Below are 24,361 nucleotides of genomic sequence, written 5' to 3'. Positions count from 1 at the left end.
ACTCTGAAACTATTAAAACATATATAAAGACATTGTGATTTTAAAACTATTGTACAAGTACAGGCAAAAGGCAGGCAGATAAACCAAAAGGAAAGAGAGAGAGAGAGGAAGTGAGAGCAACAGAGCCTGAAAACAGCTCCTGGTCATGTAAGAATTAGGAATGTGAGTAGAGTAATCATTTTAAATTATTGGGGGAAATATGGACAAATGGAAAGAACAAAAAATAAAAAAAATACTGAAAGGAAATACAGGCGAACATGTCCAAAACCTGTTAATGGGTAAGTAGACATTATAATATAAAAATGACCAGAAATGTCTCTCTAAAAATTTTGAATTCTTGTCAGGCAAAGGTTAACACCTTTAAATAGCTTTATAAAACTGAATATGTCAATAACTGATCAAACAATTCACAAAAGAAGAAATATAAATAAAAAAATAACGTGCAAAGTATTCAAACTGCAGTGATTCAAGTAAAATTTAAAACAGTAAAGTGCCATTTTTTTTTTCATGACTGAATTGGCAAAATGGAAGAAAAAGTAAATAAAGGTACAAAAGGAGAAGTGGGGAATGAGAAAGAGGGAAGGGAGAAAGGAAGGGGAGAAGGAGGGTAAGAGGGAGAAAGAAAAGAACACCTGAGGGAAAAGAAGAGGAGAAGAAAGGAAAATGACTCCCCAGTGCCAGCCAGGGTATTTTAAAACGCAATGTCTTACAATGTTAAGGGCCACAGAAAGTTACACAAGATGTTTGGGGCAAAAATTAGCAGGGCACATAATATATTTCTTAGGCATGTATACATCTCAGCCCTCTAGAAATTCATGCTAGAGAAATCGTCTTGTACAAATATTTAGTACTAGATGTTGTTACATCATTGTATACTTGAGGGAAAAGTTGTAAGTGATCTAAATGACAAATTCAAAAATACAGGTAAATTATAAATTGCACACATAAGAGTTGCAATCTTTTGATATAATGTTATTAAAGAATAAAGAAAGATGAACAAGATATATCATTTAGTGGAAAAGCCATAATATTACTTATGAAACAACTGCATATTATCAAGTTATCCCATTTGGTAACCTACAGTTTTGTGTTAGATGTATATGAAATTGCTAACGGTGACTTGAACTGAATGAAACATTCTGGTTCATTTTTCTACTCTTACATGTACTTTCTATAAATTATTTAGCATTCAAATTTTAGGCAACAAAAAGTTGTCATAGATTTTGGTATAGCATCGATAGATTGTGTGTATAGCCTAAGTTTTGTTTGTTTTTAATCTTAGCTAACAACATTTTCTATACAAAAATCATTCTGACTTTTATAGCTCAAAGTTACTAAAAATTGGAATGTAATACTTTACTCAAATATCTACCAATAGAGATAAAACTGAATAACATGTATTTATTTCTTACTAAAAATGCCATCTTATAGCAATTAACAATAATAATACAATTGATGGTTTTAGAGTGTACCATGCATCTGTCCAAAAATTTTACATATATTTTCAAAAGCTCATAAAGTATAACATTTTTTATTTATTCAACCTGATTTCCTATCAATATTTATTTTAAAATGAAACTTCTTTCTCAGTAAAAATACTGGATTCCCAAATTTTATAAAGTTAGACTTAAGAGTAGAGGAACATTTTTTGTTTGTTTGTTTGTTTTAATAGGAGGCTAATTACTTTACAATATGGTGGTGGTTTTTGCCATACATTCACATGAATCAGCCATGGGTGTACATGTGTTCCCCATCCTGAGCCCCCCCTCACCTCCCTCCCCATCCCATCCCTCAGGGTCATCCCAATGCACCAGCCCTGAGCACCCTTCTCGTGCATCGAACCTGGACTGGCGATCTATTTCACATATGATAATATACATGTTTCAATGCTATTCTCTCAAATCATCCTACCCTTGCCTTCTCCAAGAGTCCAAAAGTCTGTTCTTTACATCTGTGTCTTTTTCGCTGTCTCACATATAGGGTCATCATTACCATCTTTCTCAATTCCATATGTATGTGTTAATATACTGTATTGGTGTTTTTCTTTCTGACTTACTTCACTCTGTAAAATAGGCTCCAGTTTCATCCACCTCATTAGAACTGATTCAATAGCTTTCTGATTCAATTCATTCTTTTTAATAGCTGAGTAATATTTCATTGTGTATATGTACCATAGCTTTCTTATCCATTCGTCTGCCGATGGACATCTAGGTTGCTTCCATGTCCTGGCTATTATAAACAGTGCTGCGATGAACATCGGGGTACACGTGTCTCTTTCAATTCTGGTTTCTTCAGTGTGTATGCCCAGCAGTGGGATTGCTGGGTCATATGGCAGTTCTATTCCCAGTTTTTTAAGGAATCTCCACACTGTTCTCCATAGTGGTTGTACTAGTTTGCATTTCCACCAACAGTGTAAGAGGGTTCCTTTTTCTCTGCACCCTCTCCAGCATTTATTGCTTGTAGACTTTTTGATAGCAGCCATTCTGACTGGCGTGAGATGGTACCTCATTGTGGCTTTGATTTGCATTTCTCTGATAGTGATGTTGAGCATCTTTTCATGTGTTTGTTAGCCATTTGTATGTATTCTTTGGAGAAATGTCTGTTTAGTTCTTTGGCCCATTTTTTTTTTTTTTATTGGGTCGCTTATTTTTCTGGAATCGAGCTGCAGGAGTTGCTTGTGTATTTCTGAGATTAATTCTTTGTCAGTTGCTTCATTCGCTATTATTTTCTCCCATTCTGAAGGCTGTCTTTTCACCTTGGTTATAGTTTCCCTTGTTGTGCAAAAGCTTTTATGTTTAATTAGGTCTCATTTGTTTATTTTTGCTTTTATTTCCATTAAGAGTAGAGGAACTTTTAAAGAGAAAATTAGTTAACAGTAAGATTAGCACTCAAAATACAACTAACCTATTCACAATACTATCACTGATAAATTATAGGTATATTTAAAAAGACCAAGAAGAAACATCAGCCAAGGAAAACACAGGAAATCTTATACTAATTCATCATACACTAGTCATATACATAATATACTCTATATACTGAACATCATATATTAATCCACTTCCCCTTGCCTCACAAGTTATTCTTTCCCTAAAATTAGTCAGAAATACTGAAGCAAATTAGCAGGTATTCATGAAGAAAATTAATACTACTTCCAAAATAAATATTTTATAGTTGATGAAACTTTTCACTATTCTCAAAACCTCTATGTACTTCCAACCACACAATTTTTTTTACAGGTTGTTTCCTCTACCACTTTAGCTCAATGGCTTCTTTCCATTAATCTTTGCCCATCAGAAAATAACTATATATCAAAGGTCTGTCTAGTCAAGGCTATGGTTTTTCCAGTAGTCATGTATGGATGTGAGAGTTGGACGGTGAAGAAAGCTGAGCACCAAAGAATTGATATTTTTGAACTGTGGTGTTGGAGAAGACTCTTGAGAGTCCCTTGGACTGCAAGAAGATCCAACCAGTCCATCCTAAAGGAGATCAGTCCTGGGTGTTCAGAAAGGACTGATGTTGAAGCTGAAACTCCAATACTTTGGCCACCTCATGCGGAGAGTTGACTCATTGGAAAAGACCCTGATGCTGGGAAGGACTGGGGGAAGGAGGAGAAGGGAACGACGGAGGATGAGATGGCTGGATGGCATCACCGACTCGATGGACATGGGTTTGGGTGAACTCCTGGAGTTGGTGATGGACAGGGAGGCCTGGCGTGCTGCGATTTATGGGGTTGCAAACAGTCAGACACGACTGAGCAATTGAACTGAACTGAACTTGTTCTAGTATCCTTGTGTATTAATATGTGCTCAGTCACTCAGTCATGTCCTGCTCTTTGCAACCCCATGGACTGTAGCCCACCAGACTCCTCTATCCACGTAATTTTCCAGGCAAGAATACTTGAGTGGGTTGCCAGTTCCACCTCCAGGGTATGTTCCCAACCCAGGGATTGAACTCAGGTCTCTTGTGTCTCCTGCATTGGCAGACGGATTCTTTACCACTACACCACCTGGGAAGCCCTTCTAGTGTTCTTGTTAGTAGCAATCTGAAGCTCATGGAAAAAAATTACTAAAATCCCAGATACTTGGTTTCAATATATATAAACCACAGTCATTCCTGAAATCTGAATATAGAGGGACTGCTCATCAGTACTAATGAGTTAACTTTCATTCATTATTGTCCAATAATCAGGATCCCATAAAATTCCCCAAAGTATTTGTGAGGTAATTTATTTACCAGAATCTGTCCTACTAGGGTCTATATATTCTTTTAGTCAATAAGTTAGTAAATATTTCAACATCAGAAGCATTTTTGAGAAATGAATGAAAAACGTGAAAACTTTCCCCATAAAAATGCACTGCATCACTGAAAAATAAGCTAGGATGAAACAAAATTCAAAACAAAAGAGATAGATAATTTCTCTTTCATGTAGATAAGCAGTCCGGGGGTAATTTGGCATCCACATGGTGGTAGGGAGCCCAGCTAGTTCCATCTTGTGGTTTGACTGGGCACAGTTGTTTTTCTGAGACCTCTCATGGCCCCAGGAAGTGCTGCAGCTCTTGCCATTTTGTCTGTATTCGAGCCAGCAGGAGGGGAGGAAGGATAAAGAAGGACATCCTCTGTTCTTTAAAAGGCACTTCACAGAGTTCTCATCTTACTTCTACTAACATTTCATTGGCTGAAATGTACAACCACACCAACTTCAAGAGAGGCTGCAAAATCTAAGGAAGATTAGGAAGATGGAAACTAAGAGACCACCAGCAGACCCTGCCACTTGCACTGCACATGCACCCACACATTTTGCACTCATATTCCAGGCAGTTTATGAAGCGCTCCTCCTGAAGCCTATCCCAAGAATTTGTCACATAGGTTCAATGTCAAGAACCCCTGTTCACATGGTAAAAATTCCCACAATCTAGGATGCTGGGCTTATGACATCATATATAACCTTGTTGGGTCAATTCCCTAGTAGAAAGCCCTGACAAGTAGAAGCTCTATGGTGACCACATGGAACATCTAAAGGTAACTCATGCCTATTTTCTGACTTTCATTTTATCCTATATGGCAAGAATTCAGCCTCACTAAAATACATTTATTTCTAGTACAATGCAGGATACCTTCCACATATTCCTGCCACCAAGTCTTCTCAGCTATCTTCTGATGATTGCCTTTCCTCCCTCCCTCCTATCTCAGCCTTTGTGAAGGTTTCTCCCCCAGAAATGACAATTTCAAGCCTTTGGCTTGTTGAAGGGACCTTTTTTTTTTAATTTTCACTGGTTCTGTGGAAAAATGGCTTTTCATAGAAGTTCTAAGGATTTGGAGACTAATCTAGGGAAAAGAGTGCTTCCCTGGTGGCTCAGACAGTAGAGCGTCTATGTGCAATGCAGGAGACCCGGGTTTGATCCCTGCATTGGGAAGATCCCCTAGAGAAGGAAATGGCAGCCCATTCCAGTATTCTTGCCTGGAAAAACCCAAGGACGGCAGAGCCTGGTGGGCTATCGTCCATGGGGTCGCAAAGAGTCGGACACAACTGAGCGACTCACTTTCTTTCACTTTCTAGGGAAAAGATCTGACCATGAGGTGGTTGAAGCACACACAAACTTGAGTTCTGACAAGTCTGCCTGTGGGGGAGTCCAGATGCTATGGGTGGGAGTATGGGGGTGTGGGGAGGTTAGGGGAGGGGGAGAGGGTGGAAGTATTACTACCTAGAGGGGAAGAAGGCAAGGGAATTCTCTCAGGGAGAGGAAGACTAGAGAAGGGGCTTAAGTACCTAGGTGATGTCACTTATCAGGACAGCAGGGCATCTCTGGGTCAGAGAACTTTGAAGGGGAGCAGGGTCCTTGTAATGGCACTAGGTCTTTTCAACAGGTAATAGCTATCAAGGAGAGGTTTCACAGGGCACATAAATAAACAAGCCCTAAAAAGGTAAATTTTTGCTTGTTAGTACTGCTGCTGCTGCTGCTGCTGCTAAGTCGCTTCAGTCGTGTCCGACTCTGTGCGACCCCATGGACGGCAGCTCACCAGGCTCCGCCGTCCCTAGGATTCTCCAGGCAAGAATACTGGAGTGGGTTGCCATTTCCTTCTCCAGTGCATGAAAGGGAAAAGTGAAAGTGAAGTCACTCAGTCACGTCCGACTCGTAGCGACCCCATGGACTGTAGCCTACCAGGCTCCTCCATCCATGGGATTTTCTAGGCAAGAGTACTGGAGTGGGGTGCCATTGCCTTCTCCGTGTTAGTACTATATTTTTTAAAAATGTATGTGTAAAAATCTGACTTTGGCATCAGTGGGATTTCAAGCTAATGAACTAACAGTTCCGGCCTGCAGTGAAGAAATAACCTAGGACCCAATACACAGAAGCCACCTTTGGCTCATTCGTACAACACTTCTCAACCTTATGACAGATAAGAACTCTGCTGAAAACTGCCCTTGCCCCTTGTCAACTGAAAAAAATGCACAACCTTTATTCAGGGGACATTCTTAGGACTTCAAGCCTGGGGACAGCATCTCAGATGCTGAGATGAGAAAACACTGAGAAAACACTTTCAAAGAGGATGAGTAGGAAGCCAGGATATACAGGAGTTTTTGCAATAATATCAGGTAGTCAGAATAAAAGATTACTGTTAATAAAAGAAAACTAGATATATCAAGTTAAGGAATTTAGCAATTTTCTATGTAAGAGAAGATACGAGAGTCTGGACTCACTGGAATTATTCCTTTGCTATGTACCTCAGCTATCTGGAACCAGCATCCTTCATTTCTCCTCTGGAGTTTCCTCAAGCTGCCTTGTCAGGGGTGGCTGCAGTCTGATGACTGCTAGATGACAGGCATCCTTTGCTCCCGTCCTTAGAGCTCACGATCGGGGTGGCGGTAATGTGCTGCCTTGATGGCTGCAACATCCTTTGTTTACTGACATGGCAGGCAATATTTTATCTCTCAACCCACAGAACAGTTAATGAGCTAAGGTCTCTAAGTGTCCTAATGGAGGAGAAGTTTTTGGAGTCCTTGGTCTATTCATGCTACCTGGTGCCCTGGGTAGAAATGGGGAGAATGCTGATGAAGAAGAGGCTTGTGCAAATTTGTGATTTACCACACAGTTCAGGTTGGAACCCACAGGCAGAAAGGCTGGCAGCTTGGACACAGTCTCCCAGTCTCTGAACAGTCTCTTTCTATAGTGGCTCCAACAGAGCATGTATGGAAAGAAGAGTCTTAGCAGCAAGCTTCTGGAGAATGCCTCAGGAAAGAAAGATGGCCTGACGAATGTAACACTTGGTGTCTGTTCACTATAGCAAACAATGGCATCTGATAAGTCTAAAATGTAAGGGCAAATTTCAAGAGAAGCTGATTAAATGCCAAAGAGTTGCAGATAAGGATTTTCACCTGCATTTCTGAAACCCGTGAAATGAATGCTAAAAGTTGACCATTAAGAAAAACAAAAATGATTTGATAAAGATTTGTATGCTTGTAAAATGAAATGTACATTACAGTGAATGAAATGACATAGGAAGCTTGCATATGTTTCTAGGTTGATAACATCCTAGCCTGCTTTTTGAAAAATACTTTTATCAGTTTAAAAATGACCCTCTCCATGAGCTTCATAGAGCATCCTGATAATTTAGTCATGCATCTTGACTACAAAGTTATATAATTATTTGTAAAATGTTTTCACCGTTTGAGGAAAATGGTATGTTTATTCTGCCACAATCTATTTGTTGATTCTGAATTTAGATGTAGTATTTTGGAGAGATAGGCATCTGTATAGGATTTAAATTATACCCTTATGTCCTTTATCTGGAGCTGTAAAGGCTTCTACAACCTTGGAGACCAACAGGGGCCAGAAATTTTTAGAAGTTATAAGTAGAGGAAGAAACTTATTTCAAGTGATATACATGGATATATTTCTGATAAACTCTTGAGAAGAAAAGATTGCACTCACTTTTCTAGAAATTCAAGGGAAGTTCTATTGATGTCTTGACCTTCTACCTTATCTCAGGCTGAAATAGAAGTCTTACTGTGAAAACAGATAGAGGCACAATGTAATATGAACTAGAAAAGTAAAGTATAGTGTATAGTTAACAGCACCGGTTGGCATTAAATAATATATATTTAAGTTTGCACAGATATTCATTTCAATTGTTACTGCTATGCTGCCAGTAACTTTTCAAGTGCTGAAATATTTTTCCTAAGCTCTTTTCAGATACTTTCTGTCATCTACATGCCCTATATATAGATAGGTAGGTTCCTTAGGATGAGATTATTTTTAAATAAGCACAGAAATACTTATTCACCAGAAATAAATTTCAGCCAAGTCTTCATGCCCAAAAATTCCATATCTTCCATTATTTAATCTACCAAGCTTATTTTAAAAAAATACTGGCTCATGTGTGTGTGCTAAGTCTCTTCATTCATGTCTGACTCTTTGAGACTCCATGTATTGTAGCCCGCCAGGCTCTTCTGTCCATGGGATTCTCCAGGTAAGTATACTGGAGTGGTTTGTCATGCCCTCCTCCAGTGGATCTTCCCGACCCAGGGATCAAACCCACGTCTCTTACATCTCCTGCATTGCCAGGTGGGTTCTTTACCACTAGCACCACCTGGGAAGCCCATTTAAACTACCAAGCTTATTTTTAAAACATATTGGCTCACTAAATGATAAAGAAGTATTGCATACACTGGTCTGTGTGTTCTTTGATGTCAGGGACCGTGTCCTCTTAATCCATGCCATTCCAACATTTAGCATAGTGACTACCTTCTAATAGTATTCAATAAACATGGTAACATGTGCAAGGCTGAAAAAAGGATACATGATTAATGGAAGCTCTATGACAACAGGGAATATTCTTCTATGTCATTTACATGAACACAACTAGGAAAAATAAATATTTTCTAAATGAATGAATGAAGTGGCATTAATTATTTGTATATTCATAAGCTAATTTCAAATTTCTAAGCACTTGGGTCTCAGAATTTTTTTCCATCTCCCTATAGTCAAATTTTGCAGTTGGAATTTTGAAAGAAATATAATTTACTACAGAAAGGTAAGATATTATGTTGGTGCAAAAGTAGTTATGGTTTATGCACTGTTGAAATTTGCTGTTTGATACTGGAATACATTCTAAATAAATATGATTATGTTATACATCATTTTACTGCACATTTCTCACTTTATGCTTTTTGCTAATGACCTTTACTTGCTGTTTATTAATATTTTATATTTGTTTTAGACTATGGAAATGATGTTAGAAAAAAAATTCAAGCAATTTTCTTATTTCAAATGGATTGTAAAGCAGCAGAGATAACTCGCAACATCAACAGCACATTTGGCCCAGGAACTGCTAACAAATGTACAATGCAGTGGTGGTTCAAGAAGTTTTGCAAAGGAGACAAGAGCTTTGAAGATGAGGAGCGCAGCGGCCGGCCATCGGAAGTTGACAACAACCAATTGAGAGCAATCATCGATCCTGATGATTGCTGTAAGCTGATCCTCTTACAGGTACATGAGAAGTTGTTGAAGAAGTCAACATCGACCACTCTGCTCCTTTGGCATTTATTTGAAGCAAATTGGAAAGGTGAAAAAGCTCGATAAGTGGGTGCCTCACGAATTGACTGCAAATCAAAAAAATTATTGTTTTGAAGTGTCATCTTCTCATATTCTACACAACAATAACAAATCACTTCTCAACTGGATTGTGATGTGCAACGAAAAGTGGATTGTAATATGATGACTAGCGCAGTGGTTGGACCGAGAAGTTCCAAAGCACTTGCAAAAGCCAAACTCGCACCAAAAAAAGGTCATGGTCACTGTTTGGTGTTCTGCTGCCTCTCTGATCCACTATAGCTTTCTGAATCCTGGCGAAATCATTCCATCGGAGAAGTATGCTCAGCAAATAAATGAGATGCACTAAAAACTGCCATGCCTTCAGCTGGCACTGGTGACCAGAAAGGGCTCAATTCTTCACACCAATACCCTACAACACGTCCTACAACCAATGCTCCAAAAGTTGAATGAATTGGGCTATGAAATTTGCCTCATCCACCGTATTCACCTGACTTCTTGCCAACTGACCACCGCTTCTTCAATCATCTCAATAACTTTTTGCAGGGAAAACATTTCCACAACCAACAAGAGGCAGAAAATGCTTTTCAAGAGTTCATCAAATCCTGAAGCATGGATTTTTATGCTACAGGAATAAACACTTATTTCTCATTGGCAAAAATCTGTTGATTGTAATGGTTCCTATTTTGATGAATAAAGATGTGTTTAAGCCTCGTTATAATGATTTAAAATTCATGGTCCAAAATCATAATAATGTTTGCACCAACCTAATTTCTGCTCTCATCCACTTAAAGACCCCAAATTACATACATTCTCAACGTCATTAGTAAGAAAAATATATACAAACCACGGGTTCATAGATGAGAAAGTGGTGAGAAAATAGAATTTAAGAGTGTTAAATAAATGATACTTCACATTGTCAGCTGCCAGACAGAAATGATATGCAATTAGTCTAATAAGATCAATATGTAGTCCAAAGTTAGTAATTACAATTGTAATGGTTTACTGTATTGAAACATAATCTTGATTTCAGACAAATTTTGTCTGGACTTCAACTCTCTCTAGCACCGAATTATAAGTGTGCTTTCATTTTCTCATTTCTATATATAAACTCTGTAATGTAATGAAAGCATTTCCCAGACATTTTGTATAGTATTGACCATCTTTATGTTAGTAAAGGAACTACCAAAGATAAAGATTCAAGCCAATAATGTTTACATTTATTTAATCAGTCTAAGAAAAGGCTTTAGTGGGTGAAAGTACTGAAAATGATGATTAAGTCAATACCTTCTTAAATATTTCTGGTTTGGCTTTACTTTCCCTATCCTTAATTATCACATAGCAAAGCATCAGCTGTGTTTGTTTCCCACTCTATATTTAGTTACGTGTTTTTAATATCATTTGTATAACTCTGTGCACAGAAACACTAATCTCAGAAACATCTGTTTCCACTTCTACGTATACCCAGCACTGTTCCTCGCATCACTAATGGTACTAAAAACAGGGCATGGTATTGTTGTTTGTTCACTAAGTCGTGTCTGACTCTCTGCGGCCCCACGGACTGCAGCAAGCCAGGCTCCCCTGTCCTTCACTGTCTCCTGGAGTTTGCTCAAAATCATGTCCATGGAGTCAGTGATGCTATCTAACCATCTCATCCTCTGTCTCCTCCTTCTTATATAATTTCTGTCAACTGATCCTAACAATAAGCTTTTAGAATATCACATATTCACTGATTCATTCATTTATTCAGCATTCAATAACTAGTGATGTTTCAGATATTGGGAAAGTTGATGCTGTTTCAATCATGAACAATAGAATAGAGCTCTTTGATGACAGTTGTGGCATTACAGAAGTGAAGGCCCTTGCCACGATGAACACATACAACAGAATGGGACCTGACAACGACTTGCATAAGAAAAAAAAAGAACACAGAGCTGGGAGTTAGTAGAAGCATAGAAGTAGTAGGAAGAGCACTTTGGTAGAGGGAAGTGAAAAGGACATATTCTCCATCACAGGAGGAATATGTCATCGCCAAGGAATTGAAGGGAAGTCTGTGTCGCTGGAGCAGAGAATATGGGAGAGGGTGGCAAGATGTCAAATGCTCCCCAAGATTCACTTTCCTTTTTTTTCTGCTCAGAAACTAGATCATATGTTTCAGTCACTCTTGGAGCTAGTTTTGATAATATGGCTGAAACTGTCCCAAGGAATACAAGGGTATGTAATGTGCTTTGTCCAGGTCAAAGATCTTAAGAAAAGACTGTATCCTTTCAAGTTCTCTTTCTCCTGATTGGATGGAAATGATGAAAAGGTTTTGGTATGGGTATCTCTACAAGAGAGAAAGGCCAGGGTCTGTAAATTAATGAATGGGGGAAGAGGCTGTCCAATCAGAATACCTGCTTTGAACTATTAAAAGTGAGAAATATATTTTGCTACATTTGCTACATTATACAGTTTGGGGTTATTTGTTGCTGAGATTTAGCTTAGTATAGCTAGTACAGAAAATATGCAACTTGAAATGAGTTACTATCATAGCAAAACTTAAATACATGATACTGAATGTATATCAATGATCTATTTTGCCAAAAAGCTAGAGACTCATGTTATACAGTAATAAAACATGTGATTAAATGTTGCCTATTATGATTAGGAAGGCAAATTGTTCCTGTAGAGCCTCTAATTTTAGGAAAAGCTACTAGAAGGAATTACATTTTAGTGCTTGCCCTTGGCTTCTTGTTCTTTATAACAAGGTAGTTAAAGAAAGAGGTGAGGTCAGACAAAGTGAAAAGTGAAAGTCACTCAGTCATGTCCAACTCTTTGGGACCCCTTGGATTATACAGTCCATGGAATTCTCTAGGCCAGAATACTGAAGTGGGTAGCCTTTCCCTTCTCCGGGATATCTTCCCAAACCAGGGATTGAACCCAGGACTCTCACATTGCATGGGGATTCTTTACCAGCTGAACCACAAGGGAAGCCCAAGAATACTGGAGTCGGTAGCCTAGCCCTTCTCCAGCAGATCTTCCCGGCCCAGGAATTGAACAGGGGTCTCCTGCATTGCAGTTGGATTCTTTACCAGCTGAGTTATCAAGGAAGCCCAAGGAATCAGGCAAGGAATTTCTGTTTTGCAAACAAAAATAAAGGGGACTAGAATGTGGCCAAAAATTTGTACTGTCACAGGGTGTTACTGCTTCTGAGAATTCCATAGTAGGAATGAAGACTAGAATTTTGAGCAGCAAAGACTTATTAAGACTTCTCAGTTTTATAAGGAACTCAGTTCTGTGGCAAAGACAGACAAAGGATAGACCATTATTTGCTCACACCACTCAAGGCTGTTTTCATGCACTCTGCTCCACCAGCACCTGCTTCATCTACATCCTACTCATGTGACTGACATTCCTACATATTTGCTCCAGGCCTCAGCTAATGATTGTTCTAGCTTTAGATCAGAACTCTCTCCTATGCTTATCAAAGAGTTGAGGAGCATGCCCCTCTGCTGGTTTCCCTGGTAAACAGTAAGCCAACTTGACATCAATTCTCCCTTTATTGCTAACCTTCCTCTGCCCCACAGTGAAGACTGTCCTGCCCCACTATCTGATGCTTCGGGACTTTGACTCAGACTTGTAAGCTTCCCATATCCTTTAAACCACTGATGCCCCCATTGCTGATTCAGGGCTCTTTCTTCGGGCAAGCACAGGCCTGCAGAGTGTAGCCTACCAAGCCCATCCATGTGGTTTTAGATGACAGTCATCAATTAACTGATAAGAGACAGGATTCAGAGAAGGAAGTGAAGAAATAAAGCAGGATAATAAAAATTAATCTAGGAAAGAACTTTATGTGGAGGTGACTGGAATCAAATGGAATAGATGTCTGAAATGCTTTTGAGTAAATTCCCTGGGAGAAAAATAAAGTCTAGAACATCCTTTGACTGATCTATAAAACAATCATCGAACTTTAAGCAGTTCAAGGATTCAGCTGAACTTCTTCAATACCAGAAGAAGCAGGATGCATAAGCCCCCAAAGCGCCTCACTCTTCAATTGTCAACTTATGCGTTCATGGTGGAAAATAGACAAGGATAAATTTTCTAGAAGCTGGAGACTCCCACAAAGTATATGCTACATCTCGTCGAGGAACTGACTCCACTGCCAAGGCTGGAGGCTTTTCCATTGCCTGCCCAAGGCGCTTCCACCACTGGTATAAACATGTGACTGCTGTATGTCTCACACTGTTGTGTGTGTACGTATGTAAGTATGTATGTATGTATGTACTTGCAATAATTCTGTGCTTACTCTATCATTATAAATTAGGAGTTTGGACTATGGGGGGGTGAGGACAAAAAGCTTATTTGATTGACCAGAGGTCGCCAGACTATAAGGAAATGCAACCTTAATAAATGAACAGAATCATGCCTCTTCAAGACATCTTAAACTTTGAGGTGGATGCACACACTCAATTCACCTTCAGTTTACCATCTCCTAGGACGTGAAAATGTGTTCATATCTGACAAGGAGATGAAAAGGTATATTTGGTGATTCTAAAACAAAAAGATGAGAAAAATGTCACTACTGCCAGTGACTTTATGCACTAACAAAAACCCATAATCTCCTTTTCTTGAGAGTGTCCTGGGCTGCATTTCCCAACCTCCTTTGCAGAGACTTGGACTAAGCTTTTGATATATAAAATATTTACCTGCAAAATATGAAACATTGAAGTAGCAAGTTTACAGTATGTCTTATTCTCCATCTGTGTACATGGAACTTCAGAGCAATATGAGAAGAATATAAACCATGAAATTCTTGCACACTAAATGCAGTGTTAAACTATCCACAGAACTGTATCATTTACATAACTCTCTAGAATAAAGGTTACTACCAGTCTACCCCTGTATAACCTGTGCCAAGGCCAAGCAAATCTTTATGTTTCCCACTTAATTCCTACTTAACCACTGGGTGGCAGAACTACTCTCAAACCTGTATCTGTTTGATACCCAAAACTTTCATTTTCCACCATTTCATACAACTTCCCAACAATGACACTGGTGAACTACCTGTACTGAAACTGCTGAAGCATAATTATTCTATATGGCACTTGGGCTAAAACTACTGCTGACCAGTACTACAATGTGTTTTCATGTGACTTTTCTTCAGTAACTTTTATGGGAAAAAATAATTTCCTCTCCATAAACCTAGGTCTCTCTCACTATACATTTTCATTAGTCATCAATCATTCTTTTACATCATTTTCTTGAAACCATTCTTTATGCCCATTCTGTTTGTAATCAATTCACTTTCAGCAATCAAGTAGGACCATCAAATTTCTACTAAAAATATTCTAAGCATGTGGTCTAACCAATTGTTTTGCCATAACATAACATAACATCTGTCTGTATTCCAGATTCGTCTTAGTGAAATGGGCTACCATCAACTACATTCTAGTGTGAAATCTCAAAGTAGTCCCTCATACCCTTAACAGCAGCCACAAAAATATCTCAGTAGATAACCCATTCTCCAGAAAATATCTCAATAGATAACCCATTCTCCAATGTCATCCATTCTCTTCCACCTTTCTTGATTCATCCATAATATTGCAGTATATTTTTGCCGTTCTATGCCTAGTAAATCCTAAGCTTCTCTAAGACTAGAGAATTTGAACTATTCACTGTTGTAACTATATTTTATACAACAGTGCCTTCACCACCACCACTGCTACCACTCCCACTCTATAGTCAGGATTTTAAAATCTCCTAGGGTTCTTGGTATTTCTGCCTTTATTTCTAGTTCAATCAGTTATCCCCTTTAATTCCAATCCTTAGCATGTAGTCATGTTCTTCCCTTGCCAAGAATGATCTCTTTCCTGTGTGTAAAAGTCACACAGTCATGTCCAACTCTTTGTGACCCCATGGACTGTAGACCGCCAGGCTCCTCTGTCCATAGGATTCTCCAGAAAGAATACTGGAGTGGGTTGCCACGCCCTCCTCCAGGGGATCTTCCCAACTCAGGGATCGAACCCAGGTCATCCACATTACAGGCAGATTCTTTACCAGCTGAGCCACCAGGGAAGCCCAAGAATACTGGAGTAAGTAGTACTCCTGCACACCTTTCCTGCACACCTACTCAAACAATATGCATTAAAATTAGGGTCCCATGTTGGACTACAGACTCACCAAAACATGATTTTTAACATTTTACTTACATGATGCCAAACTTATATACAGTTCATCCTGAGATAAAAATGTAGACACTTCACTGAAAATTAAAATGTAAGTATGAAGTCAACAAAACTTAGTGACTTTTTACTTTACAATTAAAGTAAATCGTTACTGTCAACCACTGTTCTATCACTGAACAATAAACATATTGACATAGCTGCCCCAAAGAATATAATGTATATAGGACAGAATTAGTCACTTTCTTAACTTAAATATCTCTGAAATCATAAGCATTTAACAATTAGTTGTGCATTGTCCATAATGTATATTGAGGTTTGTTTTGTTTTGTTGCCATGTTTTTTGATGTGGACCATTTTTAAAATCATTACTGAATTTGTTACAATATTGTTTCTGTTTTCTGTTTCAGTTTTTGGCCACAAGGCGTGTGAGCTTAGCTCACCAACCAGGGATCGAACCCACACCCCCTGAATTGGAACGTTAACTCTTAACCACTGGACTTCCAGGGAAGTCTTTATAATGAGGTTTTTAATTATGTATACTTCCTGCTTTGTTACCTTTAATGTAAGCTTATTAGTAAATTTAAATGTAGACTTAATAATAGAAAAGTAAGTATTTAACTTACAAAGAGCTTCAAGCTTGAATTTTTACACAATTTTTTTAAAGAAGGAAAAAGAAAAATGGAAACAATAGAAAATAAGCAGAACAGAAGTGCCTCTGGATAACCTCTGGATAGAGATTTCCAGTAGGACCTTGGTCAAACTTTTATAATTTACCTCTACTTTTCATATCTAGCTGGAAGTTGTTTTTGTTTTGCTTGCTTTGTTTCTGTGAGAGATTTTTACATTTTATTTCAACGGTGTATTGTTAATTTTCCTTTAATCTGAGGGGCAAAATGAATATAAAATTTGCATAATGCTGAGCAGACTTTATTTCTCTGCAGATACTTTTTGAATATTGTGCCTTTAAATGAGGGGATTGGCGGAAATTTTATAGTAAAAATAAAAACTTATCAAGTCTCAAACTACATGTATGCCTTACTACATGAATTTCAAGGTCAACAGGAGGTAGTGGGATATTACCTATATCTCCATCTTTAAAACCTGATGTTTTTTCCTATGCATGAGAAAGTATTGCATCTGAGTTGCTGTTGACTTTGAATAATCACACAAGTGCCTGGCTTTTAAGTTTAGCTTATTTTGATACTTTCTGCTCTCTTTAACTTGTTCCTATGACTTATAGCATTAAAAACAATTCTTAAAGTATTTATGAGAGGACAGACATATACCTCTTCCATTTCTACTGAAAAAAATAGCAAGTGTGTCCCTAATATCTCTTTTTTCCTTTCAGGTGCAGAGATCTTAAGCTAGCATTTCTTTAAAAAGGTAAGCAAGCTGAGTGACTAAGAAATGACATCATTTTACTGTTAATAATTCCACTGCTAGTCATTTTTAGCAAATTTGAAAAAAAAGGTGATTTTTTTTGTTCATCAAGTAGTTGTGAAAATAGATCAGATGCTGTTAAAAAGAAAACATTGCACACTTCAGAAAGATAAGTATAACTGAAAATGTTTTTCTTTCTTTTTAAAAACATGTTGATTTCTGGAATTTAGAGATTTTTTTTTTACAGTTTCATGGAAGTTGAATATTGGGTACTAACATTAATGCTCCATACTGGGAGTTGACCTGTTCATGAATTTTAATTTGACACTCATTGTCAACTTCCTATCATTGTAAATATGGAATTAGGAAGTGAACAGAAAAGGATAGATGTGGCATTAAAGACTCAGGGTCAAGTGTTAAAACCATTCACATGATAGAAAAAATATTATTTTATGGAATCCAAGTGGTCCAGCAAGATCACAAGTCATCTGAGTGGTCAGATATAAGCGTCACTTATAGTTCCTTTGTTCATTGAGCAAGTCATCATTAAATGGCTACTTTGTGCAAAATGCCTTACTAAGTCCTGTGATAAGTATATGAATGAAAAGGACACAGTCTAAAATTAATAACAAAGAACATTGATGTAACCTATATGGACGGGAAGATTTTTCAAGGAAGAGATATTTAAAGTGCAATTTAAAGAATATGTATGGCATCCATGGCCATTGACCAATATGTGGCCATCTGTAATCCCTTCAGCTATATCACCATCATGAACCATAGAGGCTGTGTTCTGCTCTGGTCCTCTCCATCTGCATTCCATATTTCCACTCCTTTCTCCACATTCTCCTGACCAGCTAATTCACCTTATGTGCCTCTAATGCCATTCACCACTTTTTCTGTGATGATCAGTCAGTGCTAAAATTGTCCCGTTCTTCCCATTTTGTTAAAAAAAAAAAAAAAATCACAGTAATGACAGAAGAGTTGGTGGTCATAATGACCCCCTTTTCATACATCATCATCTCTTATTTGAGAATTCTCACCTGTTCTGCAGATCCCTTTAGTTGCTGGGATGCACAAAGCATGTTCCACCTGCAGCTCTCATCTCATGATGGTGACCCAGTTTTCTGGAAATATCAGCTATGTCTATTTCCAGCCCCTGTCCAACTATACTGTTACAGATAGAAGAGCAATAGTTGTCTGTAATATCTATAACATACTGACTTCAATGCTAAACCCATTTATCTAAATTCTAAGAAACAAAGACATGAAACAGGGCTTGATAAAGCTTATGCACAGGGTGAGATGCCAATAAGAAGAGCTGAAGTCTTAGGAGAATCCTACAAACCTCTTGCCCTTGACTGCAGGTTTTTAATATGTCTGTAATTAGATTCTGAAGGATGGTATTTTCAATGATGTTTCCTCCCTGATAGAAGAATGCTTATTGCATTCTAGTGCAATGCTTATTGCAATTCTAGATGAAGCTAGTATGTTTAAGCTTCTCCTGAGTACGATGCCTCCTTTCAAATGGTCTCTAATATCTGGCTCGGACAAGGTCTACTTGAATCTTGTTCTCTGTGCTCTGATATAAATGTCGATCAAATTTCCAATCTCCTTACTGGGAAATTACATTCCTTTTACTTAACCCTAACCCTGTTGAAGTCCCTCTTGGCCTTGAATTTAATCACTATAAACTACTGAGTATCTTAAAAAAGAATATGTATGAATTAATGATATAACCTGATGGGATGGAAAAAGGTCCTTTCAGACAGTGGGGACAGCTGTGATACAGAGGGATTGTGAAACATTAGAAAAACTAAAAGAAGTCCAGTGCAGACAGAATGTATACTGGATGGGGTGTGGTGGTGACAATTTATATATCTCTCACAAAAGGAAATCAATGACATCAAAAAACTACTTTGAAATTTTTTGGCAAAGGTCAATTCCCATACTAATTCTGATTGTGCCTATCCCTTATTCTCAGGTTGCTATTTGAAAGGCCCTGCATACACTGCATAGCTTTAAGATGGAAACACTAAAGGTTATTTTAGAAAATTAAAATATTTTTCAAAATTATTTCCAACAGCTTTCTCTCTCCCCCAGCTTGCATGTTCATGCACACACACCAAACATAAAACAAACAAGCACACATGATTGAGTTTTATTGTCTCAGGTTTTCTGGGGCTCTAAATCATCTTTGCTTTCTTCCTTTTCCCATTGTACTAGCTTTAAAGAAAACATTCATGTGATAAGAGCAAAGACATTCCAAATTCCCCAATAACCACAAAACTCCTGGAAACTGAGTAAACGAACATACACAAGATGGAATTGATTTCATTTTCTTCAGGCCTGTGAATTTCGTCTCTGTACACGGCTTGATTATTGCTTCCATGCTCATTTTTTTAGACTGTAGGCCTTGACTGTGGGAATATTACAGCTTCATAGGGAAGGAATGGAAATGAAAATATCTGCATACCAAACAACACACAGTCACATTTTACATAACAGCTCCACAAGCAAGACTATTTTAGTGGTAATTTGTGAACTATCAGTCAGATCTATTTCTATTATATCCAAATATAAATTGCCAAATAAATGTGGGTGGTAAGGTGATATAACAAATGTGTCAGATAACAGAATACATTTGAAAGATTGTACAATACATTGATAGATGTGGAAAAATGAGGCTTACAAAATTTCAGCAACTCACCCAAGTTCATAAGTGATGAATCAGGATTCAATCCTAGGATTTTCTAATTCCAAACCCTCTGCCCTTGAGCATTTCATCATGTACCCTAGAAGATGCCCACGCCTTTTGTTCTTGATCTTAGATTTCAAAGCGCTTTGATAATTGTATACCAATTAGTTTACTAAAATGTGTGTTGTCATTGCTTAGTTGCTAAGTCATGTCTGACTCTCCTCTGTCTGTTGGATTTCCCAGGCAAGAGTACTGGAGGAAGTTGCCATTTCCTTCTCCAGAGGATCTTCCCAACTCAGGGATTGAGCCAGCATCTCCTGCATTACAGGCAGATTCTTTACCATCTGAGCCACCTGGAGAGCCCACCAAAATGTTAATCTATCTATAAATTATATATGGTGTGATTACAAAATGGAGAGCCATATTGATTCTCCTTTAATGAGATGTTTCTCTTGCTCTTATGGGGAAAAATGAAATGATCTCCTTTTCTGCCACGTTTATTATTTCCTATTTCTTTTTCTTTCTCCTAAATATAACAAACATTAATCTTTCATTGACTTTGAACTCTCTCTTAATAATCTTATCTAAATGCATCACTTTAAATGGGACTATAATATAGCTGATGCAAAACTCTATCTCAGTCTTCTGTCCTAAACTTCAGTGTACTATTTTGAGTCACTGGAATCCCAGCCAGATTTAACAGTTTTATAACCTTCCGATCATTTTACTCCTTCTCTCCTACTCCTTATTGATAACAGTGATAGCACTGCTACACCATTGCTTGTTCTGTTCTTATTTTTAAATAAATCCTGGATTCAAGGAAAACAATGCATCATCAGTTAATATATACTCAGTTTCTCAACAAAATATCTTGTTGTTGCTGTTGTTCAGTCACTCAATCGTGTCTGACTCTTTGCGACCCCATGGACTGCAGCACGCCAGGCTTCACTGTCTTTCACTATCTCCTCAACAAATTATCATAACTTTTCATAAAAGAAAATTTATATGTATTGAGCTAAAACATACCATACCTTGACCATGTATTTTTTATCATCATTTTAATATTATTATTTTGATCAACAGGAGAGTGATGCTTTCCTGAGTCTATGACCTGGTAGGTTTTACAGAGAAGAAAAATACAAGAAAAATGTGATCCAACATATTAATACCACGTTTGGGAATGCCATTTTTATCTCATAATTCCTTGAAGAGTTTCTAACATAATCAGATAGCTTTGATATCTTTTGCTCTTAATCCACTTCTTTGCTCCTTGTCCACTATCCTTTTCTTGGGTAAAGCTGACTTCTCACTTAGTTCATTTTGATAGCCTCCGAATGCTTTCTGTTCTTACAATAGATAGACATCTGACAGCCCAGCCACCTTTTGGCATATAACTCAGCACTCTCCTGCACTCTGTGGGCATATCTTAGGAGCATTATATGACAAGATCCTCTAGTCTTCTTCATAACAAAGGGGTACACCTGTGATGATCAAGAAGGTATTTCCATCCTGCTGCATGATGTTCCTGTGCTTCCTGGGAGTTCCATGCTGGCTTGTTCAGCCTTCCTGTCAATTCTCCAGATTAACCTGAGATCCTTATATTAAATTCCTTTCTGTTTAAGTTAGAATCCAAAGAGCCACACCTCTAGGACATCCTCTACCATCCATTTGGTGCATAGCTCCCAACTCCATTGTCTTACTTTAACTGGAGTCAAAAGCTGAATAGCCTACCAGACTTCAAAGCAAAGACAAAAATAGTTTTGAGGAACATATGTCAAATGCAAAGACAGAAAGATAGATATGAACCTGTGATCACATAAAAAACCACCTTTTCATTCTTATTCACAAAGCTGGACAAACAACTGTAGCAACACTAGCATTTACCACTAACGTTAATGAGTTCAACACGTACACTGAACTACCCCTCTAAGAACATTCTCCACCAAAAGGGAAGGGGGATAACTCCATCTCCTGAGGTAGGAAAATTCAGATTAGGTTTGTAATTTCCACTTGTTACATGTTAAGACTGCTTTCAGGAATGACAAGGACACTGCTAGAAAGCAAAATCAGCCATTGGCTGCTGTTGCCTGTTGAGGCCTACACCTGATCAAATTAAATCATTTAAAAATTAAAAATAATTAAAGATTATTAAAAGTAGTTGAAACTATGAAAGGTCCATAAATTCATAATGGTATTGAAACAAATAATTTGCATTCAAAATAATAAGTTAATATTTGAGAGTGATGCTTATGAGAGGATATTCTTATGCTGTCATTAATTTTAATTAATAGAATAGTGGCCATTGACATTGCTGCCATCACTGTTCAGTCGCTCAGTCATGTCTGACTCTTTGTGACTCCCTGGACTGCAGCACGCCAGGCTTCCTTGTCCTTCACCATTTTCCAGAGTTGGCTCAAACTCATGTACCTTGAGTCTGTGATGCCATCCAACCATCTCATCCTCTGTTGTCCCCTTCTCCCTTACCTTTAAATTTTCCTAGTATCAGAGTCTTTTCCAATGAGTCAGCTCTTCACATCAGGCGGCCAAAATATTGGAGCTTCAGCTTGAGCATCAGTTCTTCCAAGGAATGTTCAGGACTGATTTCCTTTAGGATGGACTAGTTGGATCTCCTTGCAGTCCAAGGGACTCTCAAGAGTCTTCTCCAATACCACAATTCAAAAGCATCAGTTCTTCAGGGCTCAGATTTTTTTATTGTCTAGTTCTCACATTCATATATAACTATTGGAAAAACTATAGCTTTGACTATATGGACCTTTTCAGGCAAAATAATGTTTCTGCTTTTTCATATACTGTTTAGGTTTGTTACAGTTTTTCTTCCAAGAAGCAAGTGTCTTTTAATTTCAAGGCTTCAGTCACCATCTGCAGTGATTTTAGAGCCCAAGAAAACAAAGTCTGTCACTGTTTCCATTGTTTCCCCATCTATTTGCCATGAAGTGATGGGACTGGATGCCATGATCCTAGTTTCTTGAATGCTGTTTTAAGCCAGCTTTTCAAGTCTCCTCTTTCACTTTCACCAAGAGTCTCTTTGGTTCCTCTTCACTTTCTGCCATAAGGGTAGTATCATCTGCATATCTGAAGTTATTGATATTTCTCCCAGAAATCTTGATTCTAGCTTGTGCTTCATCCATCCCAGCATTTCACATGATGTACTCTACATAAAAGTTAAATAAGCAGAGTGACAATATACAGCCTTGATGTACTTCTTTCCCAATAGAACCAGTCTGTTGTTCCATGTCCGGTTCTAACTGCTGCTTTTTACCTGCCTACAGGTTTTTCAGGAGGCAGATAAGGTGGTCTGGTATTCCCATCTCTTTAAAAATTTTCCACGGTTTGTTGTGATCTATAGAGTCAAAGGCTTTAGCGTAGTCACTGAAGAAGTTGATGTTGTTCTGGAATTTTCTAGCCTTTTCTATGATCCAATGAATGTTGGCAATTTGATCTCTGGTTCCTCTGCCTTTTCTAAATCCAGATTGTACATCTGGAAGTTCTCAGTTTACGTACTGTTGAAGCCTAGCTTGAAGGATTCTGAGCATTATATTGCCAGCATGTGAAATATGTGCAATTGCGCCACATTCTGAACATGTCCATACGCATGATTTTTAAAGAAACGTTGTATGTAAATATACATATTTATGTATAAAGACATATATTCATGTGTATATGAAAATATATGATTTATAAGTTGTGTTTACTCTATAACTAGGGGAGCTTAACCAAAAATTATTCTGAGTAAGAAAATATAAATATAGGCACTGAGCCAAAAGCAAGAATGATATACACTGATCACATAGGATATTTCAATGACATTATATTAGTTTATTATGACTAAAGTACCACATACTGGGTGACTTTAACAACAGAAGTTTATCACCTCTCAATTCTAGTGGCCAGAAGTCTCAAATCAAGGTATCTGCAGGGTGGGTTTCTTCTGAGGGCTGTCAGAAAGAATCTGTGCCATGCCTCTCCTGTAGTTTCTGATACATAGGTGACGATCTGTAAAAATTCACGGCTTGTAGAAACATCACCATGACCTCTGTCTTCATCGTCACATGGGGTTCTTTCTGTGCATGTGTGGGTCTCTATGTCTAATTGCCCTTTCTCTATAAGGACATCAGTCACATTGGATTAGGGGCCCACCCTAGTGACCTCATCTTAACTTATTATATCTGCAGCAAATTTATTTCCAAATAAGGTCACATTCTGAGGTACTGGGGGTTAGGAATTAGATATGTGAATTTGCGGAGGAACACAATTCAACTCATAACAGACATTCAATACCATAATCCATATAGAAGAAACAATAATAAAATGTATGTTGAATATAATTAAATGATGATACATTAAACTAATGAAGCAGCCTGCATCAATTAAAATCACACAGATGATAAACTCACAAAATGAAATTATTTACTTTTAAATAAAGAATATTTCCCTGGCATGACTGTTAAAACTATAAAAGCTGTAGATATGTGATAAGTGATTGAAAGGAAAAGTGAAGCAAAAACATTCTTAGTGATTTAAGGCAAGGAATTAGGGATGAATTA

The sequence above is a fragment of the Giraffa tippelskirchi genome, chromosome 1, assembly GCF_054371585.1.
Source record: "Giraffa tippelskirchi isolate mGirTip1 chromosome 1, T2T-mGirTip1v1.2.pri, whole genome shotgun sequence".
In the NCBI taxonomy this organism is placed as follows: Eukaryota; Metazoa; Chordata; class Mammalia; order Artiodactyla; family Giraffidae; genus Giraffa; species Giraffa tippelskirchi.
This window is presented reverse-complemented; position numbering follows the sequence as displayed.